The sequence below is a fragment of the Martes martes genome (genome assembly GCF_963455335.1).
Source record: "Martes martes genome assembly, chromosome: 8".
NCBI classification, from domain to species: Eukaryota; Metazoa; Chordata; class Mammalia; order Carnivora; family Mustelidae; genus Martes; species Martes martes.
In genome coordinates, this window is record NC_137895.1 from 34200378 (window position 1) to 34216182 (window position 15805).

General features: G+C 38.9%; 1 protein-coding gene across 1 annotated transcript in view; it reads left to right on the forward strand.

The window, feature by feature from the left end:
- The first annotated feature begins 14805 nt into the window (after positions 1-14805).
- SLC6A15 (solute carrier family 6 member 15) overlaps positions 14806-15805 on the forward strand; it is a 43264-nt gene continuing 42264 nt past the window's right edge. The window contains exon 1 of the mRNA XM_080812200.1: positions 14806-15063. The gene's annotated coding sequence lies outside the window, so the exon portion shown is untranslated. The remainder of the gene's footprint in view (positions 15064-15805) is intronic.

Genomic DNA, 15805 nt, shown 5'->3' on the forward strand with positions numbered 1-15805 from the left:
CTAGATTGCACTACCACTTTAAAAGCAGTGTATTTTTACCCATCATTTCTTTAGAAAGGCAAAGCACTACAAAATAAAAATGCTACTTTTGGTCCTGCAGCTAATTATTCTTATTAATTGCAAGAGCCAACATTTTTCAAACCACAAACTAAGCAACTATTAAATGTATCCAGTTATTAACAAAGTACAAGTTTCTTTATTATTATCCCATGAAATGACCATTCTTTTGAGAATAAAGAGTAATACCACTCATGAACTTTTTGTTCTCTGACTGTATTTTTGTGCACATGGACCTACTTTCCCAGTTTAAGACCCTGGAGTATAGTAGTGTCCTCAGACATGAGGGGGAAAATGTACTGAAACTTTTCCACAGAACACGGAAAAAAGTTCATTGTTCTATTTTTATTTTATACATGTATAATTTGTTCTATTTATATTTTATCTAAACAGTATACATGTTTTTGTAAAACACAACTGGTTGTACCTTTGAATTCAATTATTTCTAAAGTAATCAGAGATAACTTTTGACTCTGAAAATTCAAGGATACAGATTTATTGAAGGTTTGGGACACCTGGGTGGCTCAGTCAGTTAAGTGTCTGCCTTTGGCTCAGGTCATGATTCCCAGGATCCTGGGATCCTGTACCGCATTGGGCTTCTTGCTCTGCAGAGAGTCTGCTTCTCTCTGCCTGCTGCTCTCCCTGCTTTTATGCAGTCTCTCTCTCTTGCTCTCTCTGGATAAATAAAATCTTAAAAAAATTAAAAAATGATCTAGGATTCAATATCATAGGCCCTTCAAAAATGTACTGAGCATATTGTGAAACACCAATATTCTAAATTCTCAATTTTTATCATTTTATCAATTCATTACCATTTCATCAATTTAAATAATTAATTGAATTCCTAATATTCAAAGGTGAGATTTTAAAAAAGAGCATGGGTTTGACTGGTATTTTTGGTAGGTATTATTTTTTAAAATCTGCACTTTGACTTGCTAAATTTGGGTATGGAATAATATATAGCTTGCTACAGATCAAAGTGTGTTAGAGTTCAAAACCAAAACAAATAAGTATTTTCTGAATGACACTATCATTTGTTTTTCCACATGTTCTCAATTTGAAGATCCAAATTTTGTCCAATGTTAGTTTTCAGCCTCTGAAATCTAGAAGATTTAGAAGACCGCCTGGAACAAGCTAGATTCTTTTTTTTTTTTTTTTTAAATATTTTATTTATTTATTTATTTGACAGAGAGAGATCACAAGTAGGCAGAGAGGCAGGCAGAGAGAGGAAGGGAAGCAGGCTCCCTGCTGAGCAGAGAGCCCGATATGGGACTTGATCCCAGGACCCTGAGATCATGACCTGAGCCGAAGGCAGAGGCTTAACCCACTGAGCCACCCAGGTGCCCAACAAGCTAGATTCTTAATATATTTTTAACAATTAAATGAATGAAAACGGTATCTTTCCTTGTCATTGTATTAACAATGTTCATTGATTTTCAGGTTTGTATATGTCATTTTGGTGTATAGAAAAGTGTATTTTTTTTAAAAGATTTTATTTATCTATTTTACAGAGAGAGAGAGAGATCACAAGTAGGCAGAGAGGCAGACAGAGAGAGAGGAGGAAGCAGGCTCCTCACCGAGCAAAGAGCCTGATGTGGGGCTCGATCCCAGGACCCTGAGATCATGACCCGAGCTGAAGGCAGAGGCTTAACCCACTGAGCCACCCAGGTGCCCCAAGAAAAGTGTATTTTTATCTTTTTTTTCAGCTGTACTGATATCAGTTTCCCTGATGAACATAGATGCAAAAAGCCTCAACAAAATACTAGCGAACTGAATCTAATAGCACATTAAAAGGATCATATACCATAATCAACAGTGATTTATCCTTGGGATGCAAAAATATTTCAGCAAATGCAAATCAATAGAGGTGATAAACTACATTAAGGAAATGAAGGATAAAAATATCATATCATCATCTCAATAGATGCACAAAAAGCACTTGACAAAAATTCAACATTCATTCACAGCAAAAACTCTCAACAAATTAAGTATAGAAAGAATGTATCCCAGCATAATAAAGGCCATATATGGCAGACAAATGGCTAACATCATACTCAATGGTAAGAAGCTGAAAGCTTTTCCTCTAAGATCAGGAACAAGATAAAGATCCTTTCTGTTAGTACTTCCGTTCAATAGAGTACTGGAAATTCAGGTCCGAGCAATTAGACCAAAAAAAAAAGGAACAAAAAGGCATCCACGAAAAGGCATCCAAATAGGAAAGGAAGAAGTAGTCTCTATTTTTAAATGAAATGATCTTATATAAAGAAAATCCTGAAGATTCCTCCAAAAAGAGTATTGAAATTAATAAATGAATTCAGTAAAGTTGAGGGATATAAAATTAACATCCAAAAATCAGTTGTGTTTATATACACTAAGAACAAACATTCCCAAAAAGAAATTAAGAAAACAATCCCATTTAATAGCATCAAACAAAATAAAACAAGACAAAAACTTAAGAGTAAATTTAACCAAGAAATTGGACAATCTGTACAATTGAAAACTATTGATGAAAGAAATTAAGAAGAATAAATAAATGAAAAGTTATTCCATGATCATGGACTGGAATTGGAATTAATAGAGTTAAATTGTCAATACCACACAATACATTCTTTTTTTTTTTTAATTTATTTTTTTGTTTATTTGACAGACAGAGATCACGGGTAGGCAGAGAGGCAGGCAGAAGGAGAGGAAGGGAAGCAGGCTGCCTGCTGAGCAGAGAGCCTGATGCGGGCCTTGATCCCAGGACCCTGAGGTCACGACCTGAGCTGAAGGCAGAGGCTTTAACCCACTGAACCACACAGGCGCCCCCACGCAATACATTCTTTAAGACAAATTATTGTTACCTCCTTCTTGGTGCTTAAGAAAATTGATACAGAGTCCTGGTTTAAAAGCCACCCACCTCCCTGCGTCGACTCATAGAAAGCCAACCTCAAAGTGGGTTAATAAATGCTTCATTTGTTGTCTTACTAAGGAGGATAGCCCAGAGACAGTCTGAGATGACTCTGAAGAACTGCTCGGAAACTTGTTAGCTGTCAGGGATCGTAGACATAAAGAGGGAAAAGAAGTGTATGTACTTGCAAAGCAGTTCCCCAAATATTTGGGTGTCACAAGGCACAATTCGTTCAGTTGTAAAAATTAAGGTTTACTGATTTCCACATAGACATGTGAGAGACCCAAGGGTCATCTTAATACGTTACGTTTCATCATATCTGATCGTTCAAAGCCTTGCTTGCATGCCTCCACTAAACTGATTTTCCGGCTCTTCCTGTTTTCGATATCTCCTTGAGGTCACTTGAGATGGTCACAGAAGGCTGACATCAGTCACCTACACAGTTTTACTGCACACCTGCAAACCTTTTTTAGAGAAAAAGAGGTCAATGCTCAGTAAGCCTGTAGGTCTTCACCCAGGCACAATGATAGATACTTTCTCCAGCAAGACTGAATAGGAATGGAATGCTAACCAACTGCCTGCTTCATTATGCTGACTCGAGGGCTGGGTGAGACTGCACCTACAAATGGAAGGTCTTTAAAACACGCCATCGGGCAAGATTGGAATCTTCAGGGACTGCAAAGTTGAGCTACCTACGGGACAGCTGGATAGGGAAATATATAGTCGTGAAACAAAAGAGAGAAATCTAGCTACAGAAGATAGCTTAGATTACTTACATGCTTGGGTTGTATTAGATTATTGTTGATAATATTCAGTCCTTTCCTTCACCTTATGGGAGAAATATACTTCCCTGTCCCATTAAATGGAGCTTGACCAAGCGACTTGCTTTGGCTGTTAGAAAGTAGGAAGTTTTGATAGTGTGCCAGTTCTAATTCTGGCTCTACGAGGCATCTAGTTTTTATTGGACCTTTTTTGCACTCCTGCCTTTTGCCATAAGAAGAACATGCCTTGGAAATTAATGGTCTGAGGTGTGTGAGAGACATGTGAAGAAGGCTTGAATGAAGCTTAGAACCCAGTGCTTGGGTGGCTCAGTTGGTTAGGTGACTCCCTTTGGCTCAGGTCTTAGTCCTGGAGTCTGGAGATCAAGTCCCATCTTGGGATCCTGGCTCCATGGGGAGTCTGCCTCTCCATCTGACCTTCTCCCCTCTCATGCTCTCATTCTCTCTCTCAAATAAATAAATAAAACCTTAAAAAAAAAAGTTTAGAACCAATATATCCAAGTCAGTCTACATAAGGTAATTCCCAACCACCCCATAGATATGTGATGAGGTTAATAATTGTATTTTTAACCCACTGAGTTTGAGAATGATTTGTTTTTGCAGCATTATTGCAGCAATAATTGACTTATTCAGTACTCCTCACTTATTTTTGAATTAGTACTATCTTTCCATTGAGTTGGCCCAGTCCCTCTCACTTTCTTCTGTTACATTATTATGCTATTATTTTGAATTATGAGTCTTTTCCTTCCTTTCATAATCAGAAATCGACAGATCTGTGCAGATAGGTGGGGAGGGACTGTCAAATGGTGGTCCCTGGCATTATCAAATGCAGAGAGAATATAAAGATGAGGGGAGTGGGGGGAAGAAGAATTTAGGTTAAGAATCTACCTGGCCGGGTGGGAAATATAATTTTCAAATATTACTCACAAGAGAAGTATGAACAAATAACTAAGAGATTACAACATGGGGGTAAGGGTGTGTGGAAATAATAGAAGAGAAAAAATTGCTGTTAGAGTTTTTATTAGACTATAGATTCTCTTCTGACTCACTCATGTTTTACACATGTCCCCAAATCCTTATAGGCATAACATTAGATGAACCTATTATTAAATATGATTGCACACTGCTGTTTCTTGAAAGATATGCTATTATATCTCCCTTTACTTTTAAGTTTTGCAAATTAGTTTGGCTTGAATCCAAAAGAGCACCAATACTTTTGTATTATTTAATTTAAAAAGCCCTGAAATCAATTTTTTAATCCCTGGATATTGTTATTTTCAAAGGAAATATAATCTTCTTGGCTTTATTTCCTACAACAAAGGAAACTATTCTAAGAAATTATTTGACAGAACTTATAAATGTAATTGGACTATAGCATACCAGCTTAGAATTAAAATTACACTCTGTTTATTACAGAGTAGTTTACAGTTGTTTTTTTTTTTAATGTAAAAACCTACGATACTTAAGCTCTGTTAAATTTAGAACTTTTTATTATAAGATACTTAGTACTGTAGCAGAACTACTGTGTTTCCTGGAAGCTATGTCTTCAAAAAACATTCTGCTTTCAGCTTCTTAGCCTTAACTCGGTTGTCTTTTAAATTCTCTATTGTGGTGAAGCTCAATATCAATTTCCCGATTATTCAAGTTGTGGCCAATAGGAAGCCCTTACTCCCCTTCAGGAAACTGTATCTAACTAACCACAGAAACCTTTGGAATTGTTCTTTTCAGTATTTCTCAGAGATGTTCTTCCCTCTCCTGACATTGCGCTACTTCCAACCTTCAGCACTTCTTAAAACACTGCAAACATGGGGCACCTGGGTGGCTCAGTCATTAAGCATCTGCCTTCTACTCAGGTCATCCCAGGGTCCTGGGATCGAGTGGGCTCCCTGCTGGGCAGGAAGCCTGCTTCTCCCTCTCCTGCTCCCCCTGCTTGTGTTCCCTCTCTCACTGTGTCTCTCTCTGTCAAATAAATAAATAAAATCTTTAAAAAACAAAACAAAAAAACACTGCGACTGTCATTGTGATGCTTGAATATGCTTAGCATTCAGAAAATGTTTACTGTAGAGAATGAATGAATGAATGAATGAATAATTATGCTTTCCACAAAAAATTCAAGATTTCCCATTTCTTTCTGTACTTAAGCCACAAATCTTTAGCATTATGATCAAGCAGATCACCAAGACATGACTTAATTACCTTTGCAGTCTTATCTCTTAACTGTATCAGACCCATATTTCATTTCTCTCACATGAATAAACTTCATTCTCACAACCATGTGCTTTTGCTAATGCTATTCTCTTAATCTGAAGTATTTCCCCCTAAATTTCCTATCTGGAAAAGTCTCATTTTTCTTCCAAGTTTCATTTCAACTCTATTACATAATTAAGAACACAGACTTGGAAGTCAGATTCCTTTGGAAAATATTATTCAGTTTCCTATAAAACTAAACATATATCTGCTACATGGCACAGAAAGTTTATTCCTAGGAATTTACCCAAGAAAAATGAGAATATATACCAAGGAAAAGAAATATGAAAGGATATTTATAGTACTGTAGCCATAATAGCCCAAACTGGAAGTAGCCCAGGTACCCATCAGTAGGAGTATCAATAAATATTGTCTATTTATATTCATACTAAAGAATACTACTCAGTAATAAAAAGGAATGAAGTACTTCCATAACATGGATGAATTTTAAAGTATTATTCTGAATGAAGGAAGACTTAATAAGATAGACTGCTGTATGATTTCATTTATATGAAGCTTTAGAGAAGTGAAAACTGAGCTAACTGTAGTTGTTGAATGTCATATAAGTAAAAAATAAATGCTCATTGTACCAGCTGTTGTTCTTGGGTAGTTAGTTGTACAGCAAGGTTGACTAATACAACATAGCTAGGAAACATATTTTTAAAGTTTAATATGATATTATGCCCAATTCTAGGTTTGACATTTGGTTGAGATAAAGAATAGGCTCTGGAAAAAAAAAAAATTTTTTTTCCAAAATGACTAAAAAGGAAGAAGAAAACCTAAATAGGCAGATTTTTTAGAAGCTTTTGGAAAAAACATGAATTACCTCTGCAAGATTACTAGGCCCAGATGGTTTTACAAGCTAATTCATTTCAATCTTTAAAGAAGAGATACTTCCAAGAAGATATATACACACTATTCAATGGTTTAGTAAAACAAAATCTTCTCATTTCATTTTGTAAAGCCAGCACAGCCACAATAACACTGAAGATCGATCTCTCTCTCTCTCTCTCTCTCTCTCTCACACACACCCCTCACTAATGGCAGAGGTGTTAGATGGTAGATTGCCTGTTGTCAGTCTGACCCCTTCATTTCTTCCCTCTAAGGTGGGCACTGCATTTCTAAGAATCCCCTTCTTCGAAGACTCTGAGGGTTTGCCAATAAAAGGAACACATGTGTAATTTGGAAAACAGAAGTGAAGTGGAAGTCACCACTCTCCCAAGGTCACGGGGCCAGACACAGTGGCCTCTTGGAATTCCTTGTGATCTTGGAAATCTCCGGCTACATAGCTTCAGGCTGAATTGTTAGTGAATGTTCCTCTGACTCTCTGGTTATAGTGATCTAGACCTTCACTGCCCTGCCCCAATTCCTTCCACATTTTTAAACTCCCATTTCCTATATTAAATTCTTATTCTTGTACATTCATAACAGCTCTGCTCTGCTGACCAAAACAAGACTAATAAAAATGTTCATACCAGAGTGGATCTAAGGGAACGGAACCTTAAGGAAGGAAGTCTGGAATTTGTTCATGTTTAAAAAGGCTCCATGAGGGGCGCCTGGGTGGCTCAGTGGGTTAAAGCCTCTGCCTTCGGCTCAGGTCATGGTTCCAGGGTCCTGGGATGGAGCCCCACATGGGGCTCTCTGCTCCACAGGGAGCCTGCTCCTCCCCTCTCTCTCTCTCTGCCTGCCTCTCTGCCTACTTGTGATCTCTGTCTGTCAAATAAATAAATAAAAATCTTTGGAAAAAATAAATAAATAAAAAATAAAAAGGCTCCATGAAACCCTTGCAACTGGTAAAAGAGTTTCTGATGATCTCTCTAATACTAGGAAAGAAACTAGAGAACAGTGATAAAACTGAGTCTGAGAACCATAAGAAGTAGGAACTCAAGCTGTAGGGGTTATACATTTACGATATTTGGTTTGATCTAGATTTCAATTGTTTTTCCCCCTTACTTAAGTTGCCCATGAATGATATATCCTCTTTCTCACTATAAGTTTTCCCCCTTTATCTCTCATTCTCTTCTAGTGAGTAATTTTGCCTGTGTTTGTTTTGGGATTCCTCATACAACAGAGATTGTCATAATCATTTTATTATTTTTAAAAAGTTGCCATTGGAAGGCTCAGACAATTCTTTCTAGAAGATTGTTACAATGCAACTTTTCTTACTTACCCTTCCTGCAACTTGGGAAAGAGGTATTGTGGGGGAAGTCTGGGGTTAGCCGTCGACCTCTCTGTGGTGGTGGAGGGTGGGTGGCCCATAGGTCAGACTCTGGCTGGCTCACCAATTGTTGATTTGAAACCTCAGGAGCTCCCTAGGTGAAATCTGAAACTAGGTCCCATACACAGAGGGCAAGGGGAGACCCAAGAAAGAGACAGACCACTCCAGATTGGTAGGTGGAATGTGTAATAAGCAAGGAAATGTACCTACGAGATTTGTTTCAGGCTGCTTCAAGATGAGTAAATCTCTGCACTTGCTCACCAGAATCTTAAAAGTTTCTATAGAATCTTATAGTTTCTATAGAATCTTCAGTCACATTTATGGTCCAAATGGTCTCAACAACACATACTCTCTCAAGGTTGCTTTCTTGAAATGTCTCCAGTTATGGAAATAGTAGAAAGAACATACATTCCAAGGAAAGGGTTGGAAGTAAGGAGTCTCTGATTATCTATCAGCAGGCACATCCTCTCGATGACCTCCTCCAACATCCAGTTCCTAAAATCCAATGTACTTATACTGCCTGTAGAAGGTATATTCATATGATGCTTTGTAGGGGTTCTTCCACTGGCCCATATTTTTAGCTACTTATAATGTTTTTTCATTCATGCCCCTTTTCTGTTAATAGTGTCTTCTTTCATTGGGAGAAGTTTCTTCTACTCAATGTGATCATTATGGAACTATGAATCTCATTTCCAGAGCTATGTTACTTGGTTCAGATATAAAAACGTGACCCAGAATAGCCAAACAAAAACAAACAAAACACACAGTTTTTAAAAAATCTAGTTGGAGGGGCACCTGGGTGGCTCAGTGGGTTAAAGCCTCTGCCTTCGGCTCAGGTCATTATCCCAAGGTTCTGGGATCGAGCCCCATGTTGGGCTCTCTGCTCAGCAGGGAGCCTGCCTACCCCCCCGCCCCTGCCTTTCTGCCTACTTGTGATTTCTTCAAATAAATTTTAAAAAAATTAAAAAAATAATCTGGTTGGAGTAGGATTATATAACCATGTGGACATCAAAGTTTATGCTACATATTGGAAGATTTAAAATTCATAATTAATGAGCTTTATCTAATAAATAAAACATATACACTCTTTTGAGTTCAACATAAATGATTTTTTAAAAAATGAACAAATACTGGACCACAAAAGATCTCAAAACTTCCAAAGGAACTCATATTACAAAGATCAAGTTATCTCATTACAATGTCAACATAAAAGATCAACAGTAAAAATAAAATGAAAAAATACACTTATAAATTATGTAACTAAGAATTGAAATTATTTAAAAGGATTGCTTAATTAATTTATAGTTTACAACTAATGTTGTACTCAGGGAGAAAATTATAATGTTGAAGGAATATAATAACAGTTGTTCAAATCCAAAAGGTAGAAAAGATAACTAGAAGAAATGTATAAATAACATGAGAAAAGAAACTCACAAAAAAGCAAAAATACATTACTAACAATATCTAAAGTTGATCCTTTGGACAGACTAATAGACAAATATTTAGCAAGACTGATAGAAAAGAGAGAAATGAGGTCAAAATAAGCAGCATTATCTACCAGTGCATGTTTCTACAAGCATAGTCTAGGATTTAAAATAAAAAAGTACTACCAAATTTATTGCAACACTCTAAAAAATTAGACGAAATGAACAATTTTTTTAAAAAAGATTATCAAAATTTACTCAATTAAAAAGTTAGACCAATAGAAAAATTCAATTCATAATAAAAAATTCATAAGTAAAATAATAATAATAGATTCAATTATTAATAAATATCTCTATGTAATATCTTCTTCCTACTTTCCTCAGTTTCCCAGGCAAGTAATGAACAATTTTTATCTTATGTAAGAGTACCTGAGAGAGGGGCGCCTGAGTGGCTCAGTGGGTTAAGCCTCTCTCTTCGGCTCGGGCCATGATCTCAGGTTCCTGGGATCAAGCCCCGCATCGGGCTCCCTCCTCAGCTAGAGAGCCTGCTTCTCTCTCTCTCTACCTGTCTCTCTGCCTACTTGTGATTTCTCTCTCTCTCTCTCTCTGTCAAATAAATAAATAAATAAAATTTAAAAAAAAAAAGAGTATTTGAGAGAGTGTGAACTTTGGATCTCATTTTACAATGCTAGAATAGCCCTGATTTTAAAAAAATTGTAAGGGGAACATAAACAAAAACCAAATAATTTCATTTTTGTATATAGAAAAAAACTCTAAATGAAATATGGAAAAGTTGGGTCATCAATTTAAATAAAAAATAATAGTATATCATAGTCAAGTGGGATTTATTCCAGAAATAAAAGCATGTGTGAACACCAAAAAAATGATGACTGTAAATTTTATAAAAGAAATTAAAGTTTTTAGACTTGCCTTTATAGTGTAAGGCAAGTGTAAGGCAAAAATTTGCTGTATCTGGGTCTCCTCTGTTCCTCAGACATGTCCTGTAAACTCCTGTTAGGGTCTTTTACTGACTTCTCTACTTGGAACATCTGCAAGTCTAACTTTAAGTTAGACTTTAAGTGACCTTTAAGTCACTGTTCCAATAAAATCTCAGAGGCTTATCCTGACAGCTCAATTTAAAATTGAAGTGTACCTTCCTTCCCCTGAATCTTCTAACCCCCTTAGCCTACTTTATCTTTTTTTTTTTTTAAATTTTATAGCACTTAGCTCTTTTAAACATACTATATGATTTACTTACATTTACTATAAATTTTTGTCTTCCCTTTCCCACTCCACTGGCTTATAAATTCGACAAGGGTAGGAATATTTGTCTATTTTTTTCACTGATATATTTCAAGGCACCTAGGACTGTGCTTGTTATACAATAAGTACCCAATAAATATTTGTTGAATGAAAGAGTTCATGATTTAAAAACTCAGTAAATTAGTAATGACATTTCTTTAGTATCAGAAATAGCATATACCAAAAACACACTTTAATATGAAGAACAGTTTTCAGTTACCACACATTGCTCAGCTAAACCAGTGGTTGGAATATTGAAATATTTTTGTACTGCTGGAAAAATAGCTGTGCCTTAGTCCCCAAGTGCCTCCTTTCTGCTACTTTATTCACTCTGGCTCCCTTCCTGGGATGCTGGTCTTCTCTACGCTCAATTTCCTTTGGTCAGTACAATTACAGTTATTAGTTACAGAAAACTGAATATTTTTAACATTGCCATTACTTAAATCAAACATGAAAGAAAACATAGAATGAAATCACCTAAGAGAGTATGAAGAGGAAAAAAAAAGAAAAAAAAAAAGACCTAAGGACCAAGGACAGAGCCCCAAAGCCATTAGCATTTAGAAAGAGAAAAATAAAAGATGTATAGAGTTACTACAGATCAGAGAAAACTTGCAAGCATTTTATTTTCACAAAAATCAAAGAAAAAGAACCTTGAATTTGTCCTGTTTTCCTCAAACAATAGTGGAAACTGTTGGAACAACATTATGAATTTAAACCATACCAGTTGATTTGATTGCTTTGACATTTGTGAATTCAGTTAACCCATCCTCTACCTATAGAGAGATCAAATAATATAGTTATTTGCCTTGCTTCTACCTCTCACCCCTTGATAAATCAAGAAAATGTAGGTTGAATAGGATATTCACTAGGTATTTTGGGTTTGTACAGTCTTTGGTGTCATAAAAATTTTGAAACTGTATATCAAATAACCTTTAATATGGAGAATAATATAATAAAATATTTATCAGAAAAAGAAAGATTTTCCACAAGGTACTACATGTATAACAAATAGGAGAATAAATTAACATAATCTCATGGTGTGAATTGATTTAAACATTTTCCTTTAGTACTGTGACTTTTAAATCTTTTTTTTTTTTTTTTTGGTGTATTTTTGCATTGCTTTTCTGAACTCTGGTGCTATATTTTTGGGAGTTTTTGCATAATGTTGTCATCTTGAGGGATTAGATGCTTAAAAGTACATATCAAATTCAGAAAGTGATTTAGATAGAGGTAGGTATTTATTTACAGTATCTAACAGATGCCTCCTTACTATAAACACAACAACTACAGTTTCATCTTTTTCTGCAATGTGTGGCTAATAACTGTAATTATTGTATAGAGCTGGTATAAGAACTAGGAAAAATAAGTCATTTAAATTATTCTACACATTGCCAAGGCACATACCTAACTTTGAATCAATACTTGCTAATATTAAATACAGTGTGGCCAAAAAGACGAGCCTTCCTTCACTTGTAGGTTGAAATCATCTAAGTCCTACACTTTCCCTTCTGCTATACCAGCACCATCCATGTGATCATTTTCCCTGTGTGACAAAGAAAGCACTCAATAATTGTTGGCTAAAAGATATTAGTGATGGGACATTAGATTGTAAGGTCTTTATTGTTAAAATTAAAAATAGATACTTTTCACCTCTATGACTAGAGTTTCTATGTTCTCCTTTTTGGATCTTTCCACATGCACCATCCCCCAACTCCCCTTCTTATTTCCAAAGGTGACTAGCCCTTGTGTTAGTTCTACATTTTCTTCCTGTTAAAATTTATACATTCACTAAAGGTTTACAAGATAGCATTAAAAAAAAATGAATTCTGGGGCACCTGGGTGGCTCGGCCAGTTAAGCATCTTCTTTGGGCTCAGGTCATGATCCTGGGACCCTGGGATGAAGCCCTGCATCAGGAATCTCCCCTCAGTGGGGAGCCTGCTTCTCTATCTGTGCACTCTTTCTCTCTCAAATAAATAAAATCTTCAAAAATATAAAAATAAAATAAAAAACATGAACTCTGAAGTCAGCCAGATCTGGGTTAAAATCTCCATTCTGTCATGAACCAGCTATGCAGCTTTTTGCAAAATTTTTTCTCTTGAGTATCACCTATATCTAATCTCTAAAATCACTTCTTTAATTAATTGAGATTAAATGAGCTATTTTAAAGCTCTAGGTACTTAGTGGGAAACTCAATAGCTGTTTTTTTCTTATTTCTTCTCATTGGCTTCAAGACATGTATTAGTATTAGTCATTTCTGAGGTACCACTCCACAAATATTCTGTGACTTGTAGCTTTGTACATGTATTTGAGATAGGTGTCAAATGTCAGTGAATGAGTGTGAGGAGGGAACACTTGTAGGCAAGTAGGCCTTTTTTGTACTGCTATAAACCATTCTTGTGTGCATACAGGAAACTTTGTTTCCCACAGATAAACCCAATCCTGATTATGGAAGACATAGCTTTATTTATTTTCTTAAATTCTTCTCAGTTGTTATTGGTATTATTTCTACAGTATATCACTTTCAGTGCAGAAAAAACGATATATTTCAACATAAATATTTGCCTGTCACCAGTATGTGAAGTAAAAAAACAAATTATACACAATGTTCTGTAAGAGGTTTATTGGAACTGTTCTTCCCCCCCACCCCCATCTGTCAGAGTATTTATTTACTCATGGCAGGGGAGGGGCATCCAGGGAATCAAATCTCATTTAAATTAAAAATATGTATATATTTTAAAGGTGAGATTGGAAGAGACTGAGAAAAACTCTCTTGGCTGCGTTAAAAGCTAAGGATTAGTTGCAATGTTCTGACCTGAAATTTAGGTCTTGTGATTTCTTTCCAGGAGATTTTTCACTGCATGAAAAACCTGTCTGCAATGGCCTTGTTATTTAATTCAATCTTAATTGGATACAAACCGTCAAAATCTGAGGGATTGTTGGAAGGCCTAAAAGTGCACGGAGGTATTTTTTAATGGTAACATTAATCGTCTGGAAGTGAAAAATGTCCTTCATCAAATCCCTGAACCTTTCCGCTATAATTTGTTTTAGGCTTATTTTGCATTTCTTTTGAATTTCGAAAAGACTTAAAGTTTCAAGGACATAAAATCTAATCTCTAGAGCATATGCCCTGTTTAGGGGAAGATTCAGCCATTTTCAAAAGAAGGCTTAGCTTTGTGTTCAGTGATGTAGATGTTAGGGATTCTCCACGTGGCTTAATTATGGGCATGTCTTGATTGCTAGAAGAATTTGTGTTGTACTGAGACCCCTTGGGGAGGAGTCCGACGCTATGGGACCCGCATAGGGTGAGGGCCAGCTCCCTTTCTTAACCCGCCCAGAATCCCTGAACGCTATCAGGCCAACGTTCGGCAGAGAAGCGAATGCCCAGATGGCTTTTCTTTTGCAAGAGATGTAAATGGCCGGCTTGAGAGACAGCTAGGGAAAAGGGTTCTTTGGGTCACCCACCCACTTCTTGTCCCGTCACGGACTCTCGGAGAATATTAGGGGGTGCGAGGCAGGACCGTGTTGTTATCCTCGCCGAGACAAAGGCGCCGGGCGGGCAACCGGTGCCTGTCCTCTGCGCTGGGTGGGTTAAAGGAGGCTGGGATGTCAGGGGTAGCCGTTTGGTTTTTGCTTCGGAGCGGAGTTGCCCGGTCCACACCGCCCCAGCGGGCCCATCCCGGAGCGCAGGGAGGACGCGGCTGGGCAGCCGCAGCGGCCTCTGCGTCAAGGAGCGGTGGGGCGGGGAGGTGCGGCGCCCAGCCGGGCGACCTGGCTCCCTTCCCCCGCGGCGCCCGCAGCCTCCCCCTCTCCCCCGCAGCCGGTCGGCGGCCGCAGCGCGGGCGGGCCGGGCACGTGGGCGCCTCCGTCACACCCTCGCTCACACCCTCACACACACCCGCGCGCACGCACCCGCGCGCCTGGATCTCGTGCTCTTTCCCTGGCCGACACACAGGCGCTCAGGAGTCCCTCGCAGGCAGCCCGCAGGGCAGCGACCCCCTCTGCCCAGCCCCAGGGCCCGCCCTTGGCAAGCAGCTGCTTCTCTCTGAACAGCTCCGCCGCGGCCTCCGTCGCAGCCACCTTTGGCCACTGCTGCTACTGTTGGGACGTGGAAGAACCAAGAGGTGCCCGGTGGAGACACGCGAACGGTACTGACACGCTCCTGCTGCTAAGGGCACGGTTTTGGGTAGGGCGGGGCTCACCGTTAGCCACCCTGGAGCCGAGGGGACGGGAACGCGAGCGGACTTGATGGATGCATCCCGGGAAGGACTCAGGCTGGGTCCTGGGATGAGAGGAGGGGGGCAGCTCCGAAGCTTTTGAGGGTGAACTTGGGCTGGGCGGGCGACCCTCCAGGCTGGGTCCTGCACCTGTGCACAATGGGGGGGGGGAGGTGGCGAGTAGGGGGAAGCACATGGGTCGAAACGTGCCGCCATCCTTCCTTCTCGTCGTGGAACTCGCCTACAGCATCCCCGGGAGACTAGTCATTTCCAAGTCAAGTCAGGGCTGGCTGGACGGGTGGGGTCCGACTGGGGCAAGTCCGAGAGGAAAGTTGGTAGGGTCGGGACGGAGCGAGGCGCTTCCGAGGTTCTAGGTGAGTTGGAAGCCGATCCCCCGCGCCGGTGGGCGGTGGGGCGGGGAGAGGAGCCAGTCTCATTCCTCATTCGCTTCTCGTCGCTTTTGCCACTGCCGAGGGCGACTGCCGGAGGCCGTGTGTTTTCACGTGACCCCCGTTCCCTTTTGCCCGAGGAACCCTGCGATAAAAGGTCCGTAAGTGGGCCTTTCCGCGCACGAGGCACGTGGCTACTGAGGAAAGCACAACCTGCGTGTGTTCCTGCGCATCCAGGAATTTGAGAGTGTGCCGGTGAGATGGTGATGCTGGGGGGTTTCAGG